Here is an 8,121-nt window from a genome sequence, read left to right on the forward strand (position 1 = left end):
TCAGCTGAAAGAATCATGTTTGAGTGTAAATGCAGTTTTCAGAAAATTCCCCGCTCAAAAGTTCTTGTCTCTCGCACTATTTTTTTTTTTTCCTTTAACATTGTGAAGCTCTACTTAGAACCTTCTTAAGATCCAATAGTGCAAAATGCAAATTCTTGCAATTTCTTGACTGGTCTTAAGATTTTGATCAGGAGTGTATAATTACCGTGCATATTTACCTCAAGTCCTGTCCCAGTGAATGGGAACCCCCCTCCTCTTTTGTGGCTCAAATGTTATTATTTGCATCCTGTTTGGCTTCTCAGCTGTCCACTTATTAGGTCCTCAGCTTTGAGAAAATTAATGACCCCATATGCAAATTAGAAAAAAAAATATGCAAAAAAAGAAGAAATAATCAAACCATACACTATGCAGAATTTATGTAAAGAGTATGAATAGGAGTCTTATTTTGTCACATATAAAGGTCCTGTATGAACACTATGCATCTCCACCAATGGAAGTATTCAAGGAAACTTCAAGTTCACTTGAAACTTACAATAGTCAGTGGTGAATAGCCCTTAAAAATGTAGTGCTAGACAAACAGAAAGGTGATGACCTTGGTTCAGTCCTAAACAGACAAAGCTGTGCCTTTATGCAAATTGTTGCTGTCTTGTAAAGGGTCACCAATAGCAGAAAAGAAACTAATTAACCTTTTTTCATCATTCCTTCTCTTTCAATTAAAGGAAGACATCCAACTTTCAATAGTGCGCTCCATTTTTTTTTTAAGTTTCTTTACAAATTCCTTAATTGCCCTTCGATCATGGAGGTCTTCTTTTATGAAACTCATGTCTGATGTTATAAGAGAAGAAAAAATTATTCTCTTCAAAACAGTATGCCTTCAAAGTTAAAGATACCAAAGTCTTTTTTCCTCAATTTTTTATTTATTCACATTTGATTATTTTCAAGTTTTGTACTGTATTTTATTCTTAAGGGAAAACATTCCCTCAGATGCATCTTTCAAGCATTGTAACCTTCTCTATTTAATTATTTCACACTAATCATATTTTCTCTCTTGACATTTCATAACTCCCAGCTCTTTGAAATGAAAAATCTCCCAAAAAATGTCATTATGGTTGAAATTCCTGTTTGAAAATGCAGAAATTTATTTATTTGCTCCTGACTAGGTAGCTTTTGCATTTTTTTCACTCCAAGGCAAAACTAAGTTGGCCGTGAAGTTTGGGCCTTTTTTCCTTCTATACTTTAGGATCGGTTTCAGAAGAAATGAACTTGACTGTGGTTCAAATGAGGCTTTAGAAATGGTTCCCAAACGTTTCAGCTTCACTGGAAATAATTTGTGACCCCGACTATTCATCTATTCATCAGATATGAAAATATTTACTCACAAAACCCAAAAACTCGAGCAAAATAACATCAATCTATCTGCCAATGTGGTTCATCTCCAGCTTTGTAACTCTGAGCGTGAACATCTGTGAACATCAATGTTCAAGTCTTTTGGCAAAGTCTACTTAGGATTTATGTTTGAACTTTGACTGGGCCATTTTAGCACATGAATATAGTATTTAGTGTTGGCTGGATTTCGAACAGGTTACCTCGCTCCACTCTTCCCACAAACAGCTTCCCCTGTCTCTGCTAAGCAAAAATCTCACAGCATATGCTGCCACCACTATGCAGACAGAGCATTCAGGGTGACACATTTTCTTTCTGAAACACATAAAGGCCAAAACCACACCATAGCACATTCCTGTTTGCTGTGTCTACAACAGTAGCTCTTCTTTCTTGCCCTCGGTGATGGCGGATGCTTTTTTCCTCTCCTCCCTTCCTGTCCTTGCCTGCCCTGCTTGCTCTGTTTTTATGCTGCCTTTTTCTCTATTTTTGGAGCCTTTCTTTGCGCATCCTCCAAATCAGCAAACTATGTATCTGGTCAACTGGTCTCTCATTGCAATTGATCAAATTTTCTCGACGAGAATACTGATCACAGGAGAGCCCTTTTGTCCTGCGGGTACACACCCAGAGGGATTCACCTTGGATTTATTCATGATAACAGGATTTCTGCTGTTTGGAGCTTGCGGATACCTGGCTTATCGACAAATTGGTGATAGACTTGGCTGAACTGGCCAACACTCAGACTGTTGGTGTGGACAGAGATGCAAGTTGGATGTGTCTTGCTGTTACTCGCAGCCCAGTTGAGGACTCCAAAACTCACTAACGGAATGGAATTGGTCTTAGCTCTATAACTTTAGAGCATACTTAGAAAGTCCGGAGTATACTTATACTTACTTACACTTATTTAGCAACCCAGAACAGGGATTAGAACAAACTAAGAATCCAGAAAAACTACCTTAGCAACTACTTTTTAGACTCCTATTCTTCCAACCCCGAAAAGGAACCAGACCAGAGGATACTTACTTATACTTATCTACCAACCCTGAATAGGAGTATCTAGCTTATATACATTGGATCAACATTATTAGATTATTTTTCTTCTTTTGCTTTCCTTTGGTTTGTTCTTTTGTTTGTATTTCATTTTAATTCATGTAAACCACTTTGAATTACCTTATTGCTGAAAATGTGCTATAAAATCACAATTACCATTACATCCAATTGTCTTGTGACATTTTGAGCGAATGTGTTAAAATGTTGCAAAGAAGAAAATGTGAATCCAGTGTGTTTATCTTCTGATCTGAAGCAACTTGACCAGGCTATGCAAGACCTAAAGCGTTAACGTCACGCATGGAACATACGTTTTCAGCGATGTTTTTGCATTGGGCAACTTGGAATTGCTCTCTTCTCTGTACCTGCCTTCCTGTCTTACATTCAACACAAATGTCATCAGGTTATCAAAAAAAAAAGATGATTTTTTTTTATTATTATTATTTTGAAGGCAGTGGGCGAATGACTATTTAATGCAGCCTGCATTAAATAAATAGTAGAAACACAATGGGAAAGGAAAGGACAATATTAGAATAATTTTAAGGACGACTGTACACCCACAAAAAAAGATCAATTAAAGCATTAGGATCTCCTTCAGCTCTGTTCAAGGAAACCTGTTGGCCTTGATTGAACAAAAGAGGCCTGATAGAGACATGTGCACCATGATTCCCTTCCACTCCATCGCATGCCCTGCCTCTCACCATCAACCATTAAGTAGACTGATCGCATATTAAGAATACATGGCTCTCAGTTTTGAATAATTCGCCTAATGTTCTGTCTGATACAAACTTTCAGTGCCACAATGCTGCAGTTTGAGGGTCTACATAAAAAGAAGCTGCAAAGCCAAACCATTGAACATCAAGTAGGTAGAGTGTAGGTGCCGCTGTCTGGAAGCCGATTCATAGACGCACCGCCCTCGACCCTGCACCATGGCAGACTCAGTAAGTATGGAAGAAAAAAATTCAGCCTCTTTACCTTGTGGATCTACATATTCCACCATCCAAATACATAAAGAATCACTCTGAGCCTACTGTATGCTGAAGAAAACTATGGCTTTGTCTGACTCTTTTGTGCATGCCTGTCACTTTCCAAGTGAAATGAGGTTATTATATGAAATCTGGAAACCAAAGAACAAAATCAGGGCAGAAAGTGATTGAAAAAAAGAGAAACACTGCAGAGTGGTGGGTTACAAAAATGCAATATAGCAGAAGACCTAAAGAAAATGAAAAGCCCCTCAGATGAATACATACTCCAAGGAAACAGAAATACAGTGAGTGTTTAGAGGAGTGGGGCAAACAGCATACATCTCCATACTGATTATGCACCGTCTATTGTTCAGTGGCTTGTTAATTATTGCAATGCGTGCCTCCTCTTTTCAAGACCATTATGAAGCTTAAATAAGAAGTCTGACCTCCTTCTGTCTGAGACTTGTTGGTTCTTACATTGAAAGGGGGGCAGAGAGTGGAAAAAAAAGAGAGAGGGGAGAAATGGAAAAGAGGGAGGTCTGTCTTATGTAGCCTCGAAGAAACAGAGAAAGGACGGTTAAAGCATAAAGACGGAGATGAAGCGAGGCTGAACGTTTTAGTAAAATTGCGTTTTATCAAGAAGGAAAGAAAGAGGGCAGATGAAACCTTGGGGGAAAAAATATTTTATAAAAATCTGTCTAGTTGTGTGAGGATTTGGTTCTCTCTGTAATGTTCACATTATAGTTTTATTGATAGGGAAATCTGGGATTGTTCAAATTAAAGATTGTGTCTTTACAGGTATTGTTAGTTGTGGAGTACACATCGCCAACATCATTGTCTGACCTCACATATGTACTTCTAAAGGTAAGGTAATTTTATTTATATAGCACAATTTCAGCAACAAGGCAATTCAAAGTGCTTTACATGAAAGAAAGAAAGAATGTTACAAAATTCCCATGAACACACTCCAGGGGGTTAGGCTTTGTGTCTATCTTTAGAAAATTTCTGCAATTTCTCTTACTCTTGTGAGAATCCATGTAAAGCCATGCTAGCACAGCAGCACAGATAGATGCGACAGGAGCGCATAAAAGTAGCATCAAATATTTATCCATAGAAATTGTTTCATCAGAAGCAAGAAGAGGACAAATATTTTTAACCTTTATTTCACAACAAATAAAGATGTTTTTTTTTTATTTTTTATTTTGAGATGAAAATATTTTTATGCAAGAGAGTCCTGGCCAAGACTGGCAGCAGCACAGATGTTACAGCAAGAACAGAAAAAGCTAACAGTGTCACAAATAAAAAAAATACAGCATTCCCCATTTATAAAACATTTACAGACAGTAAGAAAAGTTTTAAAAATATTTAGAGACATCTTCATGTTCATGATTTTCTGTAAGTGGTTCCAAGAAGATGGAGCAAAAAACTGAAAAGATTTGTGTACAAATTCAGTTTGGATTTTAGAAAGTAAGTGAAAATAAATTCTCACAATGAAGAGAGTATCCACTGGAGAACTTTCTGTTAATAAAAAGCAACAAATACGATAGAAATTCTAATATGGCCTTATGAATAAAAATATGCCAACAATGGAGTGTCAAAGGCTGCCATCGAACCCGGTTTCACAATGTACAGTGATGTGTAAAACCTGTTAGACATGTCATTGTTGGGATCAGAGTTTTTTTTTGTTTGTTTTTAGTCTTGGGTTTGGGTTTTGTTTTGTTGTTGCCTGTTGTTTCCTCACCATCCACCAGAGGTCCTCGATGGCTGAGTCCCTGGAACATGCGGTAGTAGACCCTGTTGATGCACCTGTGTTTAATTTGAAGAGGGCTGAAGTGGAGTATTTATGCTGCGGCTGGCAAACGCTGCGGTGCCTGAGTGTTAACCTTGAATGGTTTTCTGCCGTCTCCCAGTGTGTAGTCTGTGGATTCAAGTCTCCTGGAACCTCGTCGTCTCAGGTCCGATCTGTCGGAAGCCACGTCTCCGAGCGATCACCGCTCCGACCAACCTTCCGAGGAACCGTTTCCCCCTCTGACGCCTCAGGTATTACCTGTTGGAAGCCAGTACCCTTGCCCCTGGATGTATCTGAGTTCTCCGTTTGCCAGCCGTCCGCTACAGCCTCTCTTACCTGTCCGTCCTCCATCGTGCACCGCTCGCTGGATTAGCGAGTTCTGGACCTCCGTCTTCAGTAGCGACCTCAGGCAACAATCAAACCCATTTCAACCCCTTTCCCAAGTAAGATTCTCCGCCTAATCTCTGCGTGATCTTTCTGCTACCGACTGTTACTCGCATCTGTCCTCTCAGTTGATGACCTTGCAGTCCCAACCCCGTATCCAGAATTCCCCCACCACTTCTCTTTAATAAACTTTATTATTGTGATTCGCTCTACTGGTTGTGTTCTTACATGTGGGTACGTTCACTAGAACCCATTATGACAGTCATAAATATGAACAGCTTCTGATGAATAGTAGTATCCAGCCAACATGTGAGCTAGCATTAGCTTGTAGTGCCGCTAGTACTGACAGGGAGTTATAAAAGCAATTGTTTAAACCTGCTTTTTTGCCATTGACTCAGAAGTTACTGGAGTGTTTTATGATCCATTTAGATTAATAATTTTGTGGTTTTCAGTAAAAACTATTCAATTATTTGCTGTATTATAGGAATAATAAAATATGGTCTAATGGATAACAAAGCACTGAAAAACTCTGCAAAATAAAAAAAATCTATAGGTATTTTATGAAGCAGAGACGTTCTGTCTAGACTGGGAGAATGGATGTCTAGAGTAGATGATGGTATGCAGCGTTATTGCATTTTTATGAGAAAAGCCTTAACAATATACATGAAACTATTGAAAGGTTTGTGTTTTCTTGCCTGAAATTTCAGGTCTGTTGTTCTGATAAAATAAACAAATTCATTCCCAATGGAGCAGTACTATTGCTGGTTATGCTAACCACTGCCATTTGGATAAACTGAACCTTTTGATTAATAAACCTGCTGTAAAACTATATTTTTAGGAAGATAATTATATATTTTAGAGAAATAAAAGGCAAGAATGCCAGTGATGCGTTTCTGAAGGATGTAAAAGGATCAAGGGTTAAAAACGAAGGGTGACAATATGTCGACAAAGAAAGTTGGAGAAGAAAAAAACTGAAAAAAAAGTAGAAGCTGGAAAAATAAAGTGAACACAGAGGAGAAAGTGACAGAGGTAGGAGGAGAATCAAAGTTTTGTTAAAAAGATTGGAATAAACTGCAAGGCGCACACACTCGTTTTAACACCTCTTCAGATCAGGACACGGTCACTCCTTTCGTATAAATGAATAGTAATTGATTGGAGCAAGAGCAGCAGATAATGGCCAGTGTGGCTCCTTCACCACCCACTAATCTACTGAGGAGAGGATACGTAGGTGTGGGCTTTTTTGTGTCTTAAGTATCAGTCTCCAGTCTGTTAGAGGAGTGAATGGAAGTTGTTTGACAGGCAGATATTAGGCCGTCATGGCCAACGTGAATAAAAGAGACTCGGATAGCAAGAACCCGTAAAACAGTCATTAATGTACGCACCTCGCTCTCCTCTGGAGGAGACGAAGACGGGAGCGTGTTCGCGGCGGCACACTTAGAGCATCAGATGCAGCCACGGGGGCCAGAGGTGAGCGCAGCATCTCTCCCAGCTCTGAGGAGAACGCAAATTATAGGACTGACACCAGAAACTCATAAAAAGATGTTTGTTTTATTTATGTATGTGCCTTTATGTTCAAAAGAGAGGGAGTTATATGAATGTATAGACAAGAACAGGGAGGTTGCAATCATCAACATTTAAGTCATATTTAAGGCTTTTGATGATTTATATGAACCATTTTACTCCCAGGTGAAATGGTCATTATCAAAATTATACATGAAGACTCAAATGTACACAAAAACCGCCTTTGATATTTGACTCAATGCCCCTTTGCAAAGTGTGCATTGACTGCATGCTTTTTGTAGTCATTAACAGGCGAAACTCTAGCTGGATATTAGACGACTCTTCTCAGCAGAATCAGTTAATATCAGGTGTTTTCACATTAGCCATGTTTAAAACATCCAGTTTCTTTCAGAGGTATGGTTCAGGTGGACTGAAGACCATTCCAGTAGCAGGAAGTGAAATACAGCGCAGGGCATTCTGGGTAAATACAACCAAGACAAACATGCATGTCTAGTACTAGACTAGCAAGAGAAATGGCTCCTGGTCTTTTACCAAAGAAACATTTACAATTTGTGAAGAGGACAGTTGCATTCAGTGTCTTATTCAGAGGTTTTGAGTCATTTCCTCCTGTAGTTTGTGTTGCAGTACCCCCCCACGGAGAGGGGTAAATGGGTTGCTCAAAGGGTATGGATTGTTTGACACAGATCAGCTAGAAATGTAACAAACGTAGGTTTGGAGCTCAATCAAACAGAGTCTACCAGACTATCAGGTGTGAAAGTATCCTTGGTTTCCTGAGGCGGACTCAGCTGTTAAGCATAGACCAAATATTTTCTATAAAGCAGACACTGTTGCCTTGGGAAGCACATTTAGCAAGCTTACAGTTTCCCAGTTTCCTACTTTATTTTTTCCAGAAGATTTTCAAATGTGTAGTTGCGGCAATGAATTTGTTGAAACATCCAGTAGTGTTCAGATCTCAGTGTTGCATAGTTGGAAATTTGCAATATTTCAGCACCATTGAGGGCAAAATGGCAGTCACTGTATATGAAAGTTTGCATA

At 38.9% G+C, this 8,121-nt stretch overlaps 1 long non-coding RNA gene across 1 annotated transcript; it reads left to right on the forward strand.

Annotated features, from left to right (window-relative positions):
- The first annotated feature begins 5,229 nt into the window (after positions 1-5,229).
- LOC106940100 (uncharacterized) lies at positions 5,230-5,766 on the forward strand. The gene is made up of 2 exons (XR_001422999.1): positions 5,230-5,624; positions 5,694-5,766. It is a non-coding gene; the product is annotated as an uncharacterized LOC106940100 (long non-coding RNA).
- Positions 5,767-8,121: the final 2,355 nt, after the last annotated feature.

This window comes from Poecilia latipinna, unplaced genomic scaffold (genome assembly GCF_001443285.1).
Source record: "Poecilia latipinna isolate Pla-1442-1.1 unplaced genomic scaffold, P_latipinna-1.0 Scaffold3091, whole genome shotgun sequence".
Classification (NCBI taxonomy): Eukaryota; Metazoa; Chordata; class Actinopteri; order Cyprinodontiformes; family Poeciliidae; genus Poecilia; species Poecilia latipinna.